Here is a 21125-nt window from a genome sequence, read left to right on the forward strand (position 1 = left end):
CCCTCTCGCAAACTCTCGCGGCGCGCGAGCGGCAACCTGGGGCGTGGTTTGTGTGACGAAGGCAAGGCACGGCGTTTGTGTTAAACAAAATTCGTACTCTTGGTGCTCAGAAAACGGTGGGACGGTTGGAGGCGTGTGCGAGTTGCGGAGGAGAAAAGTCTAAAGAGGTGCGTGGATGAGCTCCGTATATTTATGTACAAAAAAATTGTGGAAGAAAATACACTAAACAGCAGTGATTGTCTCTGGGTGGTAGCATTTTAAGCGATTTTTAGTTTCGTCTTAGGTTTTTTTCCACAGTAAATATTTATTTTCATAAAAAAAGAAAAAATTAAAAATAGGAATAGCTGGGACTTCCCTGGCGGTCCAATGGTTAGGACTCCGCACTTTCACTGCCCAGGGCGCGGGTTCGATCCCTGGTCGGGGAACTAAGATTCCGCAAGCCACCGCTGTGAGGCCAAAAATTAAGAATAGCTAACACTTGTATAACATTTACTCTGTGCCAAGTACTGATCTAAGCACTTCTACATGTATTAACTAATTTAATCCTTACGGCAACCCTAGCAGAAGGTACCATTACTGTCGCCATTTTACAGATAAACTAAGGCGATGGGGCTTCCCTGGTGGCGCAGTGGTTGAGAGTCCGCCTGCCAATGCAGGGGACACGGGTTCGTGCCCCGGTCCGGGAAGATCCCACATGCCGCGGATCAGCTGGGCCCGTGAGCCATGGCCGCTGAGCTCCGCAACGGGAGAGGCCACAACAGTGAGAGGCCCGCGTACCGCAAAAAAAAAAAAACCTAAGGCGCAGAGAGGTTCCCAGGGTCACAGAGCCAGTTAATTACAGAGCCAAGATTATAACCGAGGCAGTGGCTCCAGGGTCCTTAAGGAAAGTAGATCTCACAGCTTACCAGGAACTTTTCATCTCTTCTCTGCTTGTGGACATCTCACTGAATCTTAACTTCCTAAACACCACCTCCTACATGGAGTCTTCGTGGACTACCTATCCTCCTTCATAGCTGTTTGCTCCTTCCGTGTTTAACACTTTGTACTTGCAGCAGAATTGCAGTTGTGTCATAAAAGTAGGTTCAGTTGTCTTTTTTTTTTTTTGCTATTTTAACTATTTTTAAGTGTACAATTCATTGGCATTAATTATATTTACAGTGTTGTGCAACCATCACTGCTATGTGTTTCCAAAACTTTTTCATGAGCTCAAGCCAAAGCCTTGTAACCATTAAGGAATAGCTAACTCCCCATTCTTCTCTCTCCCCAGTCCTGGTAAACCTCTAACCTACTTTATGTCTCTATGAAATTGCATGTTTTAAATATTTCATGTAAGTTGAATTATACAATATTTGTCCTTTTGTGTCTGGCTTATTATACTTAGCACAGTGTTTTCAAGGTTCATCCATGTTGTAGCATGTGTCAAGTTCATTATGGTTGAATAATGTTCTGTTGTATGGATATACCACGTTTTGTTTATCCATTCATCTGTCAATAGACACTTGGGTTGTTTCCACCTTTTGCCTATTGTGAATAATGCTGCAATGAACATTGGCATACGAGGATCTATTTGAGTCTCTGTTTTCAATTCTTTCAGGTGTATACCTAGGAGTGAAATTGCTGTGTCATATGGTAATTCTGTGTTTAGCTTTTTGAGGAACCACCAAAATATTTTCCACAACGGCTGTACTCTTTTTACGTCAGTAATATATGAGTGTTCCAATTACTCCACTTTCTATCCTGTTCACTGCTGTATCCCTAGTGTTTAGTATATAGTAGGCATTCAGTAATTACTAGATGAATAAATGAGTGAATGAATGTCCTTATGTGTTTTTGAATCATTTTCAGACGTCCGTCAAGTCTATATGTCAATGTTTGCTCAATTCAAATAAGCCTTATGTCAACTCTGGCTCCCTTCACTCTTCTTCCCTGAGCTCTGGAGGGCCGGAACCATGTCCAAGTCATCCTTGCACCTTGGAGCACTTGTACCTGCAAGTGCACAATCTATAGTGAAGGACCAGCATTTTAAATTTCCAATCCATTGCAGACTGGTACTTCTGTAAAATACAATAAAAATGTGTGGCAAGATCAGCTTGCTAGAAAACTTTCTGAAAGCTTATTCTCAATTTCTATATTTATAGTGTCCTGAGCAGGTAATGAACAGTTTACAGTTTAAGTCACACTGTCCATATTTTGAGTCACACTGCCTTGAGCTCTTAGAAAACCAAGACAGCATCACATGAGATTAAAGACAAAGATGGAGGTGAACAGACTTTGTTTACTACAAAACATCAGATAAATGCCAATTGTTAGATTAATACTGTCCATTGGAACTTTTTGCAGCATTAAAATGTTTTCTATCTGTGGTATCCAATATGATGGCCACTAGCCACAAGTGGCTATTGAGTACTTGTAATGTAGCAAGTTGAGGAATTGAATTTTCTGTTTTTATTTTAATTACAATAGCCACGTGACGGCGGCGGGAATAATTAGGAGTTTTAGATTAACATATACACACTACTATATATAAAATACATGGGGAATTCCCTGGTGGTCCAGTGGTTAGGACTTGGTGCTTTCACAGCACGGCTGAATAAATAAATAAAAATAAAAAGATTTATTCTCTTAGCAACTTTCAAATATAAAGTACAGTATTATTGTCTGTTGTCACCATGCTATATGTTAAATCTCCATGACTTATTTTATAGCTGGACGTTTGTACCTTTTGACCACCTTCACCCATTTCACCCGCCTCTGGCAACCACCCACTGTTCTCTGACCTATGAGTTTCAGTGGGGGTTGCTTTTTTCTTTTTAGATTCCACATATAAGAGAGATAATACGGTATTTATCTTTCTCGGTCCTACTTATTTCACTTAGCATTATGCCCTCAAGGTCTATCCATGTTGTTGCATATGGCAAGATTTCCTTCTTTTTTATGGCTGAATAATATTTCATTATGTATAAATACCACATTTTCTTTATCCATTCATCCACTGATGGACACTTAGGTTGCTTCCATGTGTTGGCTATTGTTAATAATGCTGCTATGAATATGGGGGGTTCAGATACGGTTTTGAGTTAGTGTTTTCATTTCCTTTGGATAGATACCCAGAAGTGGAATTGCTGGATCATATGGTAGTTGTATTTTTAATATTTTGAGGCATCTTCATACTGTTTTCCATAGTGGCTGCACCAATTTACATTCCCACCAACAGTGCACAAGCATTCCTTTTTCTCCACATCTTCAGCAACACTTATTTCTTGCCTTCTTGATGATAGCCATTCTAACAGGTGTTAGGTGATATCACCTTTTGGTTTTGATTTGCATTTCCCTGATGATTAATGATGTTGAACACCTTTTCATGTAACCATTGGCCATCTGTATGTCTTCTTTGGAAAAATGTCTATTTGGATCCTCTGCCCATTTTTTAAATCAGATTTTCTGGGGTTTTTGGTATTGAATTGTATGAGTTCTCTATATATTTTGGATATTAATTAGTCCCTTATCGGATATGTGATTTGCAAATATTTTCTCACATTTGGTAGGTTGCTTTTTGATTTTGTTGATGTTTTTCTTTGCTGTGCAGAGGCTTTTTAGTTTGATGTAGTCCCACATGTTTATTTTTGCTTTTATTGCCTTTGCTTTTAGTGTCAAATAAAAAAATCATCACCAAGACTGATGTCAAGGAGCTTATTGCCTGTGTTTTCTTGTAGAGGTTTTATGGTTTCAGGTCTTACATTCAAGGCTTTAATCCATTTTGAGTTAATATTTGTGTATGGTGTGAGGTAGTGGTCCAGTTTCATTCATCTGCATGTTGCTGTTCAGTTTTCCTAACACTGTTTATTGAAGAGACTGTCCCATCCCCACTGTATATTCTTGGCTCCATTGTCGTAAATTAATGACCATATATATGTCGGTTTATTTTTGGGCCCTCTATTCTGTTCCATTGATCTATGTGTCCTTTTAAAATATGAATACCATACTGGTTTGATTACTATAGCTTTGTAATATAGTTTAAAACCAGGAAGCATGATGCCTCCAACTTTGTTCTTCTTTCTCAAGATTGCTTTGGCTATTTGGGGGGTCTTAAACAATTCTTTACATTAAATTTTCTCTGTTAAAATAACTAGTATAGGACTTCCCTGGTGGTGCAGTGGTTAATAATCTGCCTGCCAATGCAGGGGACACAGGTTTGAGCCCTGGTCCAGGAAGATTGCACATTGCCGCGGAGCAACTAAGCTCGTGTGCCACAACTACTGCGCCTGCACTCTAGAGCCCACATGCCACAACCTCTGAGCCCTCGTGCCACAACTATTGAAGCCCACAAGCCTAGAGCCCATGCTCCGCAACAAGAGAAGCCACCACAATGAGAAGCCCGTGCACCACAACGAAGAGTAGTCCCCGCTCGCCAGAACTAGAGAAAGCCCACACGCAGCAACGAAGACCCAACACAGCCAAAAATAAATAAATTAAATATATATATGTATATATATTCAGACAAGTGTACACAATCATATGTACATCAAAACACTGTTTACAATGGTAAAAAGTTGTAAATGACCCTACTGTGTAACAATAAAGAAATAGTTCACTCAGTTGTGATACATTTTTACAAGGGAATACTGTAGCCATTAAAAAATATGTAGCTCCATTTATGCTAACATAGAATAATATCTAAGATACAGTAAGAAAGCAGATTATAAAACAACATGTATGGTAAGATTCCATTTTTATGTCTGAAATATGGGGAAGTTATTAAGAAAACGGTTGGTATTTTGTGCTTTTGGCTGCTGTGGACTCACCAAGAGGGGGCAGTGGGATTTTAGGCCCACCAAGAAAGGCTAAACTGAAGAGAAACAGCGGAGAAAGCAGTGGAGGTGTGTGGCTTCAGGGTTGTGAGAGGAGTGTGGCCTAATGTTTATGTTGGGTTATAGGTTTTGTAAAATGGGAAAGAGGTGGAAGCTCCTGCTTTGGGTTGAAGACGGACAACTAATCCAATCCCAGAAAGTTGTTTATTGGTCATTGTGATGGTTAACTGTATGTGTCAACTTGACTGGGCCACAAGATGTCCAGATATCTGATCAAACATTCTGGGTGGTTCTGTGAGAGTGTTTTGGGGTGAGATTAAGGTAAATGACTAGATTGAGTAAAGCAGATTATCTTCCATAAGGAGCCTAATCCAATCAGTTGAAGGTGTGAATAGAACAAAAGACTGACCCCTGTGTGAGAGAGAATTCTTCCTGCCTCAGGGCGTTTGTCAAACTGGAACTGGAATTCTCGTGATTCCAAAACAATTTGCAGCCTTAGGACTCAAACTGGGACATTGGCTCTACAGATTTTGGACTTGCCAGACACATCATTGCATGAACCAATTCTTTACAATCTCTATCTCTCCCTCTCCCATTCTTCCTCTGTCTCTGTCTCCTTCTGTATCTCTGTAGCCATATAGGTATCTCTAGGTGGATGGGTGGATTGATAGAAAGGAAGGAAGGAAGGGAAGAAAGGAAGGAGGGAAAGAAGGAAGGAAAGGAAGGAAGGCAGGAAAGAAAAGAAAGAAAGAAAAAGAAGGAAGGAAGGGAGGGAGGGAGGGAAGAAAAAGAAAGGAAAAGAAAATCTTCAGACCTGAAGGCTACATCCAGAAACAATGGCCAAATTACTTTGTAAATCTCCTTTGACTGAGATACCACTGAAGCCACTGCTGTTTCCAGACATCATGATTTGTCCTCTGACTAAAGAACCAGAGGTCCCTGCTGTCTCCGAAGTTGAGAGTCTCTTCTGCCATGCTGGCTACAGTGGATTCTGACTGGCTGTCTGCTTCCCATGGAAGACGGGCACTGATCCTCTGATTGGCGGAGCTTAGGTCACAAGCCTGTACTCCAGATGCAGAGATCTTGAAAAAGTGATGATCTAGTCTCAATCTTAGATAGGCATGAATTGATGAGGTGGGATACTCCCGAACCTTGGGAGGGGAAGGAATCCTAGGATGTTGAGCAGCCATAAAGAATAACAGACATTCACTACAGGAAGGCTGGAAGGACAGAGAGTGGTGAATTTCTGAGTATTCAAGACCTACATCTCTCATGTCCCAGTGCCCTGCAAAGCAGCAAGTTCCTTGATTGGGGTCTCTGCATGGCCAGGCTTTGCACAGAGGAACTGGATGTTGAGAGCAGAGCCATCTAACTTTTTTGGGACTTGGTCTGGACTTGGTCTCTGAGCAAATCAGCAGTGATCATGAGCAGAAAACGAAATTGGACCTTCCCCACTTTTCTTGTATTATGGGAACCTGGGCTGGTGGGTTGGTTGGTTGGTTGGTTGGTTTTGTATGATTCCAAGTGATGGGAAAGAACCCCCCAAAAGAGCTGACATTGGATTTACCGACAAACTTGGTGAATGGAGACTGAATCAAATAAATTCAACACTGAGTTCTCTTTTGAATAAAAGGGCAAGTAGGGTGGTTTCACAAAGTCATCAGGAGCCCAGGCTCCTTCCATCCTTTTGTTCCATATCATCATCACATGGCTTCCACCACACTGTCCAAAATAGCTGCTAAACCTCCAGCCATCAGGCCTCATTCCAGCAAGCAGGAAGGAAGGGGCAGGGAAAGAAAAACACATATCCTACCCTTAATCACGCTTTTAGGACTTCTGCTTCCATCCCATTGACCAGAACTTAGTCTGTGGGCATACCTACCTGCAAAGAAACTGGGAAATATAGGTTTTATCCTGAGCAGCCATATGCCCAACTAAAATTCAATGGAAGAAATGGATAACAGCTACTGGAGGCAACAGGAAATCTGTTACAGTCAAGAGGTACATACACCAAAATTTATCTCTGGAAAGGGGGTAAAATTATGGGTGATTTTTAGTTACTTCTTTATAGTTTTCCATAATACTTGATTTTTTAAAAACTGACCATATATTTGTAATCAGAGGGGAGGGGGAAGCATTGTCACTCTTTTCAGTTTGAGGGGGAAATACAATATGAGTAAAAGAAATGGTAAAAATGAAACAGGAGGGAAGAGGCCAGGGCACAACATTTAAAAGAATGACATAGCCATAGGACATGACAAAAACTGGTTAGAACTAACTACATCCAAGATGGTGGAAGATTTGACTTCCAGTAGACCTTGAGCCTCATTATATGCTCATTGTAATACATTCGCTAAATGACACACCCACCAGTGCCGTGACAGTTCAGAGCTAACCATAAAAGGCCAAAAATTGGGTGGTGGCTGAATTCTTGGAAATCCCCACTACCCTGCCACCCAAAAATAGTTGGACTAATCCTCCCACTCATTAGTCTATGAAATTACCCAGCCTATAAAAACTAAACACGCCATATTTCCGGGCCTCTCGCCTTCTGAGGTGGCCCGTACTCTATGGAGTATGTTTCTCTCTAAATAAATGCACTTCTTACCTGTCACTTTGTTTCTCACTGAATTTTCTCTGCGTCGAGACATCAAGACCCTGAGCTTCATTAAGTCCTGAGACTAATTGTGTGACTTCAATTAAAAGATCGTGGGGGGCTTCCCTGGTGGTGCAGTGGTTGAGAGTCCGCCTGCCGATGCAGGGGACACGGGTTCGTGCCCCGGTCCGGGAAGATCCCACGTGCCGCGGAGCGTCTGGGCCCGTGAGCCATGGCCACTGAGCCTGTGCGTCCGGAGCCTGTGCTCCGCAGCGGGAGAGGCCACAACAGTGAGATGCCCGCATACCACACACACACACACACACACACACACACACACACACACAAAAACAAACAAAAAAGACCGTGGGTTCGGGCTTCCCTGGTGGCGCAGTGGTTGGGAATCCGCCTGCCAATGCAGGGGACACGGGTTCAACCCTGGTCCAGGAAGATCCCACATGCCGCGGAGCAACTAAGCCCGTACGCCACAACTACTGAGCCTGCACTCTAGAGCCTGCGAGCCACAACTGCTAAGCCCGCATGCTACAACTACTGAAGCCCGTGCACCTAGAGCCTGTGCTCCACAACAAGAGAAGCCACCACAACGAGAAGCCTGCGCACCGCAACAAAGAGTAGCTCCCGCTCGCCGCAACTAGAGAAAGCCCGCGTGCAGCAACAAAGACCCAATGCAGCCCCCAAAATTAATTAATTAATTAATTAAAAAAAAAAAAGACCATGGGTTCAAGTCCCAATCAGGGTTTTGGCCGGGTTCAAATCTCTGCACGTGGGTTCAAGTCCCAGCCTGAGTTGCATGGTTTCAAAGCGATACCAAGAGCTAAGGCAATTTTTTTTTTTTTTTTTTTTTTTTTGCGGTACGCGGGCCTCTCACTGTTGTGGCCTCTCCCGTTGCGGAGCACAGGCTCCGGACGCGCAGGCTCAGCAGCCATGGCTCACGGGCCCAGCCGCTCCGCGGCACGTGGGATCTTCCCGGACCGGGGCACGATCCCGTGTCCCCTGCATTGGCAGGCGGACTCTCAACCACTGCGCCACCAGGGAAGCCCAAGGCAATTTTTAAAGAAACACATCTGCTCTCTTGTGCAGTGTTCCCAAGGAAATAAAACTTCCCTGGAAATGCTGCTTCTTTTAGCAGCCCTACTTGGCTCTCTCCACCTACAGATAAGACCTCTTCCTCCCCAGAATGCCAGGATGATCTGTTAGGACTTGTCATTGGCATGAGGAATGTTTTGTATTGGCGTGTGTCTACTTGCCTTGATTCTTGAACCACCAGGCTGTGTTCCAGGAGTGCTATGCATTTCCCTGCACGTGGTGCCCCACCGGCTTAAGCTTCATTAACTATTTATTAGCCAGATCCAGGCTGCCTTCACATCTTAATTCCCTGAAATGATTTGCGATTGATAAGATCTGGGTAGATGTGGAAATCTTAACAACCTTGCCCAAGAATGAGCAAGTCCTCTGAAATCTTTGGAGGTCAAAGATGTTGGGAGCTTTGGAGATTTGCTGCACTTCCTTGTAAAATCCATCTGGACTCTCACTTCCACCCCCCCTCCTCACCATTCCCACTTAATTTCTTATCTCCTCTCTAAACTAAAGTCTAAGAAGAACAGACTGGAAAAAAGGAAAAGAGATTGCTTATTTTTCTCCTTGGGGGTCTAACATCAGCCCCAGAACTTTATTTTTATTTATTTTTGGCTGCGTTGGGTCTTTGTTGCTGCGCGCGGGCTTTCTCTAGTTGCGGCAGGCGGGGGCTACTCTTCGTTTTGGTGCGCGTGCTTCTCATTGCAGTGGCTTCTCTTGTTACAGAGCACAGGCTCTAGGCTCGCGGGCTTCAGTAGTTGTGGCGCCCGGGCTTAGTTGCTCCGCGGCATGTGGAATCTTCCCAGACCAGGGATCGAACCCATGTCCCCTGCATTGGCAGGTGTATTCTTAACCACTGCGCCATCAGGGAAGGTCCCCAGCCCCAGAACTCGAGCTGTATTTAGGAAAATCAAGTTTTCCCAAACCTCCAATTCAGCGCAGAGTTTCCAACTGATTTCGTTCTCAGAGAGTCAAGGTGGATATTCTCAATAATTAGTGTTGAGCAATATTCTGCTACTGAACAGTGGTACCAAACATTTTCATTAGTTCCACAACTATTTATTGAGCTCCTGCTTTGTTTCAGCCTCTGTTTTACACACTGGGGATATTGCCTTCTCATTCCTTCTCTCTCCTCTCGCCAGAGCCAGCCATTCTCGTGAGTTCGAAGTGTAACCTTCCTAATGGTGCTATCATATGCTCATTTTACAGGTGAAGAAACTGAGGCACAGGGAGATAAAGGAACTTGGCCAAGGTCACACCCTTGGTAGGTTGTAGAATCAGTACAAACTGAATAAGTGAGATGAAGAAAAGGCAGGTTGATAAGAGGGACTGTCCCAAAGCTGAGAACTGAAAGTGGAGAAAGAGACACCAAATGTCAATTTCTAAGAAATCCTCCCCCAAACACCCCAGCCGTAGGCAATCACTAATCTACTTTTTGTCCCTATGGATTTGCCTCTTCTGGACAATCGTGTAATTGTGTAATATATTGACTGGCTTCCTTCACTTAGCATGTTTTCCAGGTTCATCCATGTTGTAGCATGTATCGGTACTTCATTCTTTTATACATGGCTGAATAATATTCCATTGTATGATTATGCCAGATTTCACTTATCAGTTGATGGGTATTTGAGTTGTTTCTATTTTTTGGCTGTCATGAAGAATGCTGCTGTGAACATACATTTATGAGTTTTTATGTGGACATACATGTTCAGTTCTCTTGGGTACTAGGAGGGGAATTGTTGGGTGTATGTTAACTCTATGTTTAAATTCTTAAATAGCTGCCAAACTCATCAAAACAACATTGGGATCATCAGGTTGGGAAGTCTGCTTACTGTAATCACCCGTGGGCCCAGGCTCACAAAGGCTTTATCTCAACGTGGGATGTGATGATTACCGCAGCAGTGAGAAGGATATATGACAACGATTGAACTGCCTCTTAGACTTTTGTCCAGAAACAATATAAATCACTTCTGTTCATATTTTACTGGTCACATCAAGACATAGAGCCACACTCAACATCAAGGGGACAGGAAAGTACAGTTTTACCTAAAGTGCTGACAAGGAGAACTAGAGACATTTACAGAGTGATGTTAATAATGGCAGCTGCGGGACTTCCCTGGCGGTCCAGTGGTTAAGACTTCTTTCAATGCAGAGGGTGCGGGTTTGATCCCTGTTCGGGGAGCTGAGATCCCAAGTGCCTTGCAGTCAAAATACCAAAACATAAAACAGAAGCAATATTGTAACAAATTCAATAAAGACTTTAAAAATGGTCCACATCAAAAAAAAAATCTTAAAAAAAAAATAACGGCAGCTGCAGTGAATGTTACATAAAAGACGTAGGGAAGGCCTCTGTGAGAAGAGGACCTTTACTCTCAGACTTGAAAGGTCAGAAAGAGCCTGTTGGAGATGATGAGGGCAAAGAGATGTTCAACATCACTAATCATTAGGGAAATGTAAATAAAAACCACAGGCACTGTCACTTCGCATCCACTAAGATGGCTGTAATAAAAAGAGAAACTGACAGTAAGAACTGTTGGCAAGAGTGTGGAGAAACTGAAACCTTCATACATATTTGGTGGGAATATAAAATGGTGCAGCCCCTTTGGAAAACAGGCAATTCCTCACAAAGTTAAACACAGACTTATCACATGGTCCAACAATTCCACTTCTAGATACATACCCAAGAAAATTAAAAACATCTATCCACACAAAAACCTGTAAATGGATGTTCATAGAAGCCTTAATTCATGATAGCCCCAAATGGACACAACCCAAATGTCCATCACCTAATGAATGAATAAGCAAAATGTGGTAAATATATCCATACAATGGAATACTAGTCATCAACAAGAAGGAGTGAAGTACTGATACATGCTACAACATGGATGAACCTGGAAAACATTATGCTAAGTGAAAGGAGCCACCAAATATTTTATGATTCTGTTTGTATGAAAGGTCCAGAATAGGCAAATGCATAGAGACAGAAGGTAGATTAGTGTTTGCCAGTGGCTGGGAAGAGGGATGAACAGAGAGTGACTGCTAATGAGGACAGTGTTTGTTTTGGGGTGATGAAAATGTCTGGAATTAGAAAAGTATGAGTATACTAAAAACTCTTGAATTGTACGCTTTAAAAGTGTGAACTGTTTTTTAAAAAGGTGAGTTTTATGGTATGTGAATTACATCTCAATTTTAAAAAAGTAACAGGGACTTCCCTGGCAGTCCAGTGGTTAGGACTCGGCACTTCCACTGCTGGGGGCACAAGTTCGATCCCTGGTTGGGGAGCTAAGACCCTGCATACTGCATGGCGCGGCCAAAAAAAAAAAAGTAACAGATTAAACCCATTGAATAAAAGAGGAAAATAAAGAAATTGAAGTCTGTACAAACTACTGTTCATAAAATAAGTTATAAGGATATATTGTACAGCACAGGGACTATAGCAAATATTTTATAATAACTATAAATGGAGTATAATCTTTAAAAATTGTGAATCACTATGTTTCACACCTGAAACCTATAATATTGTACATCAACTATACCTCAATGGAAAAAAAAATTTTTTTTAAGAAATTGAAAGTCTGATAAGGAATAACATATTTACCTAATTTCAAAGTGCCTCTCCACAAAATACTTAATAAGAAGGAAAAAAGAGTAACTATACGGATATGAAGCCCAGCAGATGCCACCTTAATCAAGTGATCAGAGTGAACACCATCAGCAAGGGGACAAATCGCAGTCACATGTCACCTGGTCAGATGCAATGAGAAAACACCATTAGCAGTGTTTGATTTTCCTGCCAAAAACCTGAATCGAATCATGAGGAAACCTCAGTTAAACCCAGATGGAGGAACGTGCCCCAAATAGTTGCCCTGAAATCTTCAAAAGTGTCAAGGATGAGAAAGTTGAGGAAAGACTGAAGAACTGTTCCAGACTGAAAGAAATAGAACAATGAATGCAAAGATCTTTTTGCTGGAAGTTACATTGTTGGGTGAATTGGCAAACCTGAAAGGTGTCTGAAGGTTAGATGATATCCCTGTGTCATAATTATTTTATTTGGATGTGTGTATCACATAGAAGAAAGTCCTTGTTGTAGGAAATATGCACTGAAGTGTTTGGGGATGACGAGGTATCAAGTCAGCATTTACTCTCAAATGGTTCAGGACAAAAACAAAAAGATCCGAACCATATTCACAACTTTTTTTGCTTGTAGATCCAAGATTGTTTTTAAAAACGAATACGCCGGGACTCCCCTGGTGGTCCAGTGGTTAAGACTCCGCACTTCCAATGCGGGGGATGCGGGTTCGAACACTGGTCTGGGAAGATCCCACATGCCACGGAGCAACTGAGCCCGTGCGCCGTAACTACTGTGCTCTAGAGTCAGCAAGCCACAACTACTGAGCCCTCGTGCCAAAACTACTGAAGCCCGCGCACCTAGAACTCGTGCTCTGCCACAGGAGAAGCCACTGCAATGAGAAGCCCGTGCACCGCAATGAAGACCCAACGCAGCCAAAAATAAAAATAAATTTAAAAAAAATACACCAATTTCCAGTGAGGTTTCATACTTTCTCAATTAACCCAGGGACCAGGGACCAGGGACCAGGGATCAAACCCGCACCCCCCGCATTGGAAGTGCGGAGTCTTAACCACTGGACCGCCGGGGAAGTCCCCTCAGTTAACTTACTTTAACGTTAATCTTTTCTGTACCTTACAATCTCTTATATCTCATTGATATAAATAATATCTACCATTTATGTGGCACAAAATTCTTTATACATGTGTGACAACATGCATGAAAAACCCTGAAATTTATTGTGTCACTTAGAGTTCAGGTTTCTGAATTCTTTTTTCTGCTTGACTAACTCAAGCAGGAAAAAGAATTTACTGGAAGAATATGGGGTATATGGCAGGCTCTGTTTTAACTGTTTCCTCCACTTAATGAAAGTGTGTTGATCTTGGGCAAATGACTTTACTCTGTGCCTCAGTTTCTGCATCTCTAAAATGGAGGAAATTATAGTACCTACCTCATGAGATTGTTGTGGGGGTTAAATTAATTAATACATGTAAAGCACTTAAAAGAGTGCCTGACACATAGTCAGTGCTCCATAAGTGTTATTTGTGATCATTAACTGACTTGTCCAAAGAAGCCATTGAGTGGCCAGTGCAGGATTTGAACCCAAGTCCACCGGAAACAAAAACCTGAACTTGCCAGCAACCCCTTATCACAACATTAACTGAGCCGTGATTCTCCCTCTTTTCTCCTAAACGTTGATGAAAACTGAAGGATGTTCCTTCTCCCACCCCATGAGCAGTTACTTCCTCTTGCATTCTCCTAGGGTTTATACACAAAAACTTGTCAAGCCAGCTCCACCCTTTCAGAAGCTCAGTTCCTGCCCACACCCTCCAAAAGCTTTTGCTTCATTGGTACACTTTGTTTGCCTTGGATAATGTTATTCTTTTAAGTATGGAGGACATTTAATGTAAGTAATACTGTCCATGGTCTTTGACCTAGGCCTGCAACAGCTGCAGCTGTGAGTAACATGCTTGCTTCATGCATTGTCTATCTATCTAAGCATTATCCTTCCTTCTCATATCTGATGTATCAGGTCAGCATCTGAAAGAGTAATGCAGTTCCCTGGAAGGTGTAGTATTAATCATGTTTTAAATTTTCTGATGTTTTGACATCTTAAAAAGCTTGCTGGTAGGGAAGAGGCTGCTCCTCCCAGGGCTACTCAGTCCTTAGCGATAGCAGAGGACTCAGCTCAGAGCACGTCTTTCATATACAAACCAACCAATCTCAAGTCTATAGCTCTAATCACCTCCTTATCTAACTCACTCATCAAGCCAATATTTCCCTTGCCCTACATCATCCCAAGGCTAGGTACCAGGCAACTAGAGACCACCCCTATAGCCCAGAGCCCACTGGGATTATTCAAACTAACCAAACCTAAACGGTTTAGCCCTATTCCAATAAAGGCTCTGGCCCAGGCTTTCCCCTCTCTCCTGTCTTCTGCCACCTGACCAACCCCGGGTGCTTCCCCTGTGGTCCTGCATGGTATAGAGTGATCCCTTCTCTGGCGGACCTGTGAGTAAATAAACGTTTTCCTTGAAGAAGAGCCTCGTTCTCATTTCCACCAACTTTACCATGCTATTGCTGACATCTACATTCTTAGAACGTACTATGAATTGATTATTTTCTAAAAAATATGCTTGATTTATATATGTTGTTAAAATACTATTAATGCGTGTTAATTATACCCAAATAAAATATATATTGTACAAAACACTGTTACGGTATAAAGGAAATTAGAGAGAGAGAGAAGATGACACCTGTAATCTACCATTTCAACAAAACCATCACTTTCATTTTCCAGTCCACCTTCCAACTTTGCTCCATATGCATTCCTCTCTTTATATGAGTAACAAAAATCTATTAACGATTTCTGCTAATTACAGTGTTCAGGTTTGCAAAACACTTTCATCTATCTCATTTTGAGACCTTAAAAAGACAGAAAAGGGGACTTCCTTAGCAGTTCAGTGGTTAAGACTCTGCATTTCCAATGCAGGGGATGCAGGTTCGATCTCTGGTCAGGGAACTAACCGCGGGGCAAGTAAGCCTGCACGCCACAACAAGGGGTCCCTCACGCTGCAACGAGTATCCCGCATGCTGCAACAAAGATCCTGCGTGCCGTAACTAAGACCCGACGCAGCCAAATAAATAAATATTAAAAAAAGAGAAAAGAATAGGAGTGATCAGAGAAATAGGATGAAAACTAGAAGAGAGTCAGGTCCAGAAGCCCAGGGAGAAGATTATTTCTAGAAGGGAGTGATGGACCACGTCCAATGCCTGTGAAAGACCGAGCAACAGGAGATCTGAAAAGTCCATTGGACTTAGTGACCTCTTTTAATAAAGTATTGGCAAACCTTTCAAGAAGTTTAGCTGTGAAGGGAAAGAAGAAAATGGGATAGAGCTGGAGAGCAAATGGGACTAAGGCATTTTTTGTTTGTTTGTTTGTTATGTTTTTGTCCTTTAAGTAAGAGAGACTTGAGAATGCTTAAATAAAGATTGGAAGAATCTAGTTGAGAGCTAATGCTTAGATATCCAGAAGAGAAAATGAATCATTGAAAGTGTGAGGTTTATATGAAGCAGAGGAGGAGATAAGGGTTGGTTTTGATAGGAGAGACACCAACCACTCCTATGGCAACTGGAAAAAGATTGGTTCAAATGTAGATAGGGTTTTGTTTTGTCGGGGGAAGATGAATGAGTTTTTTAGTATAGACATTGGCAAAGCAGATAGATGGGTTTTGACAGGCAAGTACAGCAAAATACAAATGATCACGAGAGTTTAGGGTGTTGGAAAGAGTGTTCTTGAAACGATGGACCATAAAATCTTGCTAAATAAGGAAGGGCACAAAGAATGAAGAAAACCGTTGGAAGGGGAGAAGCTAGATAGGTAAATAGACTAGAGTCCTGATGAGCTAGAAGAACAGTCTTAGTGGTCATTGAATATGAAAGCTGGAAGGGATGTGGCCAGAATGTAGAATGATGTTTTGGATATGTTTATTTTTTATGTCAAGACCCAGTGTATGGCCATAGGATGAGTGACTGAGGTGGGAGGGAGGAGGTCGCTGGAAATGAGAAGGTCCTATAACTCAATGACCAGGGTCTTTGATCGTATGTGTGTGTGAATGTCGAGGTCACTAGGATGGTGAGTGGAGGGGAGTTATATGAGCCAAGTACCAAAATGTGATGGATAAAGGCAGTGGGGAAGGGACAACTGTGCTATAGCTGAATTATGTCTCTCCTGGACTCCATTCTTGAATTTTCAGCTATCTATCCAATATCTCCATTTGGATGTCTAATTGATATATTCAACTTAACAGTGTGGCTAAGCCTCGAAGCAGAGGGGCCAGAAAATATAGCATTTTTTTTTTCCTGGGCACATAGTTCTTTAAAAAATAAAGTTAGGGTTCTATTGCAAAAAAATGAGAAAATGGATATCATTAGGCGACAAATGGTCTCTTCCACATTGTGTGGAACACTCAAATATTAACAGATATTACAACAGTGAAAATTCAGGTAGCTTTAGAAATTAAGAGAAATATCTAGAACATATAAAGAACTCTTCAAAACAAAAAGACAAATGAGCCACTTAAAAAATGGGGAAAGAACTTGAATAGACTTTTCTCCAAAGACGATATACAAATGGCCAAGAAGCCCATGAAAAGATGCTCAACATCATTAGACATTAGGGAAATGCAAATCAAAACCATAATGAGATGCCACTTCACACCCACTAGGATGGCTATAATTTAAAAAAAGGAAAATAACAATCATTGGCGAAGATGTAGAGAAATTACAACACTTGTACATTGCAGGTGGTAATGTAAAAGTGGTTCAGCTGCTGTGGAAAACAGCTTGGCAGTTCCTTGAAAACTAAACATAGAATTACCATGTGACTTAGCAATTCCACTCCCACGTATATACCCAAAAGAACTGAAAACAGGTACTCAAAAAAAATCCTTGTACACAAATATTCATAACAGAATTATTCACAGTAGCCAAAGGTGAAAACAACCCAAACATCCACAAACAGATGAATGAATAAACAAATTGTGTTATATCCGTACAACGGAAATTTGGCTGTAAAAAGGAATGAAGGTCTACCTATACATGCTATAAGGTAGATGAGCCTTCAAAACTTTATGCTAAGTGGAAGATGTCAGACATTAAAGGTCACAAATTCTATGATTCCATTTATATGAAATATCCAGAATAGGTAAATCCATAGAAACAGAATGCAGATTGGTGGTTGCCAGAGATTTGGGGGAGGGGAGAATGGGGAGTAACTGCTTAATGGGTACAAGGTTTCCTTCAGGAGTGGTGAAGATGTTTTGGAACTAGTTAGAGATGGTGGTTGCTCAACATTGTGAATGTACTAAGTGCCACTGAATTGTTCGCTATAACATGGTTAATTGTATGTTATATGAACTTCACCTCAATTTTAAAAAAATTAAGGGGAAGAGTTGTAGTATTAGGAATGATAGAAAAGTCACTTATCAAGGTAGAAGCAAATTTTTTTTTTTTTTTTTTGCGGCACGCAGGCCTCTCACTGTTGTGGCCTCTCCCGTTGCAGAGCACAGGCTCCGGACGCGCAGGCTCAGCGGCCATGGCTCACGGGCCCAGCCGCTCCGCGGCATGTGGGATCTTCCCTGACCGGGGCACAAACCCATGTCCCCTGCATTGGCAGGCAGACTCTCAACCACTGCGCCACCAGGGAAGCCCAAGCAAATTTTTTTTTTTTTTTTGCGGTACGCGGGCCTCTCACTGTTGTGGCCTCTCCCGCCGTGGAGCACAGGCTCCGGACACACAGGCCCAGCGGCCATGGCTCACAGCACCAGCCGCTCTGCGGCATGTGGGATCTTCCAGGACCGGGGCACAAACCCGTGTCCCCTGCATCGGCAGGCGGACTCTCAATCACTGCGCCACCAGGGAAGCCCCAAGCAAATTTTTTAACTGAAAAAAGCAGTAGATGATTGTTTGTATGTTCTCACTACAGCAGTAATTCAAACACAGCGCAAAGTTTAAGTACCAAATTTATTTTCTGCTATATAAATGCAAGTCTATGGACTTCCCTTGTGGTCCAGTGGCTAAGACTCAGCACTCCCAATGCAGGAGGCCTGGGTTCGATCCCTGGTCAGAGAACTAGATCCCACATGCCGCAACTAAAGATCATGCATGCTGCAACAAAGATCCCACGTGCCATAACGAAGATCCCGTGTGCTGCAACTAAGAGCCTGCACAGCCAAATAAATAAAAATAAATAAATAAGTAAGTAAAAATAAATACAAGTCTATGTTAGGAAAACAGTTGTGTGCTTTTTGACAGCTCTAGAGTTTGAAAACCCAGTGATGTAGAATTTTTCCCCACCACCATCAAGAAGAAGAAAGAGAAGGAGGGGGTGAGGAGGGGAAGGAAAAGAAAGAGAGACAGAGAGAGAAATACAGGGAAGAAATAAGAGAAAATTTGGTTTCCCATCTAAGTGTAAAGTTCTCAGGAACAGATTTCCAACCCCCCATTCCCTCTGCCAGTATGAGATAGAAAACCTCTGTGTTCTGAAGGACAATGATCTCTAACCTAGAATTCTATACCCAGCCAAATTACCCATGAAATGAGAGGATAGAATGATGATATTTCCAAATATGTAATCTCTCAAAATTTTCTCTTTCTCAGAAAGAGAATGGAGCATGAGGGAGAAAGCCATGAAAAAGGAACTTGTGGAATCCAGGAAACAGGAGTTCCAGCTCAGGAAAAAGGCAAAAGGAAGGGCTAGCACTGCAGCTTCCAGCAGGTCTAGAGAGGAATCAGTCCCAATCAGAGTAGGAGAACAGAGAGGTATGGGGTAATGTCTCCAAGACAAAAAATGAAGAAAGAAAGAAAGAGAGAGAGAGAAAGAGAAGAAAGAAGGAAGGAAGGATGAAAGGAAGGAAGGAAAGAAATAGGTTACCTATTTCTGATGTGTTTGAATTTATCGAGAGATTTCTATTCCTGTCAGAGACTTTGTGGGTCGACTGGTGATAAACACATAGAAAATGAAGTGTAGCCAATTTGTTGAACAGATGGGGCCTATGGGGTGTAGGCAGAAAAGAAGTTTATTCTTGGATGTAAAGTTTATTCTTTGCATGTCAAATTGTCTCTGGGAAGCCAGTTCTTCCCTCATACCCTTGGATGAAGTCTAGGGCAAATCTCACTCTCAGGTAATAAAACTCTCTCCATCACTTAAAACCCCCAGACAGTCTCAGTTCAGTAATTAAAATGTCCACTCTTACGCATTAAGCTGAATCACATGAAATTGCCATTTTTGTGAGCATAGATGGTTGAATATTAACAATTTCATTTGATTCACTCTAATGAGTCAAAGATTCCAAATTTATTTAAAATTAAACCATCTCCCCTTCTGCCACTTTGGACTGGTCACCTGAGGTGAGAAGAAGAGGCCTGGGGGGCTTCTCTGTTTCCCCACCCAGGCCTTCCACCACCCTCCTCCACTCAGGAGTCAGCCTCTGTGGAGGTGGGGTGGGCACTCTCTGACCTTGGCAGGTGTTTCCAATGGACTCTACCTCTCTCAGGGTACTTTTGGCGTCTGTGATGCTCAGAGATACTCCTCCACCTCTCAGCCCCCACTCTGCACTCCTCTGGATGGGTCAGGCCTCTGTCAACCTGAAGATCCCTTGATTTGATGACTGCTTACAATTCCACCTTTAGCCCCCAGGCATCCAGTCTCTTTTTTTTTTTTTTTTTTTTTTTATTTATTTTATTTTTGGCTGTGTTGGGTCTTCGTTGCTGCATGTGGGCTTTCTCTAGTGGTGGCGAAAGGGGGCTACTCTCCATTGAGGAGCACGGACCCGAGACGCGCGGGTTTCAGTAGTTGTGGCGTTCAGGCTTCAGTAGCTGTGGCACGCAGGCTTAGTTCCTCCGCGGCATGTGGGATCTTCCCGGACCAGGGCTCGAACCCATGTGCCCTGCATTGGCAGGAGGATTCTTAACCACTGCGCCACCAGGGAAGCCCCATCCAGTCTCTTTTGACGGGGTCATCTCACACCATGGGGGAAACCTCTTAGACAAGATGCAAGCTGGTGTTTCCCCAGCACAGCCCAATCTGGTCCTCAGGACACTGTCCTGCACCCTTGAACACCACCACCCCTGCCCTCTGCCGCTATCAAAGCAGCTAACCAGCCACAGTGCCTTTCATTTATACCTCTCAGGTGTGAGTCAGACACCACTTACTGTGTCACCTGAGCTTCCAGAGACACTTCAAGAGGTCTGATGGAAGTGTCTTTCTTTAGGCTCGAAGAAAAAGCATCGTTCTCTTCCCCTTCCCATAAATTGGGCAAACTTACTGTCATCTCATCAGCAGCTCTCTCTCCAAACATTTTCTTTATAGTCTCTGGAAATTTCAAACTTAGCCCTTTTATGCTCTTGAATGGGTAAGGGACCAAAGATAACAAAATCAGTTTTTGTGTTTTTATTTTAGTAGATTTAATTTACTTCATTTTTTAGAGCAGTTTTAGGTTCACAGCAGAATTGAGCAGAAGGTACAGAGATTTTCTGTACATCCTCTGACCCCACAGATGCACAGCCTCCTCCAGTGTCAGCATCCCCCGCCAGAGTGGTACATTTGTTACAATCATGAACCTACACAGACACACTATTAACACCCAAAGTCCATAGTTTACTAGGGTTCACTCTTGGTGTTTTATATTCTGTAGGTTTGGGAAAATATATAATGGCATGTGTCCACCATTATAGTGTCATGTAGAATAGTTTCACTGCCTTAAAAATCCTCTGTGCTCTGCCTATTCATCCCTCCCTCTCCCGCAAACCCCTGGCAACCATTGATCCTCTTCTAACCATCTCCATAGTTTTGCCTTTTCCAGAATGTCATAGAGTTGGAATCACACAGTATGTAGCCTTTTAAGATTGGCTTTTTTCACTTAGTAATATGCATTTAAGTTTCCTTCATGTCTTTTCATGGACTGATAGCTCATTTCTTATTAGTGTGAAATAATATTCTATTGTCTGAATGTACCACAATTTATCCATTCACCTGCTGGAGGACATCTTGATTGCT

At 42.4% G+C, this 21125-nt stretch overlaps 1 protein-coding gene across 1 annotated transcript in view; it reads left to right on the forward strand.

Annotated features, from left to right (window-relative positions):
• Nucleotides 1-71: 71 nt before the first annotated feature.
• Nucleotides 72-21125, forward strand: part of STAU1 (staufen double-stranded RNA binding protein 1) — a 90801-nt gene continuing 69747 nt past the window's right edge. Inside the window, exon 1 of the mRNA XM_032605226.1 lies at nt 72-167. The gene's annotated coding sequence lies outside the window, so the exon portion shown is untranslated. The remainder of the gene's footprint in view (nt 168-21125) is intronic.

The sequence above is a fragment of the Phocoena sinus genome, chromosome 15, assembly GCF_008692025.1.
Source record: "Phocoena sinus isolate mPhoSin1 chromosome 15, mPhoSin1.pri, whole genome shotgun sequence".
NCBI lineage: Eukaryota > Metazoa > Chordata > Mammalia > Artiodactyla > Phocoenidae > Phocoena > Phocoena sinus.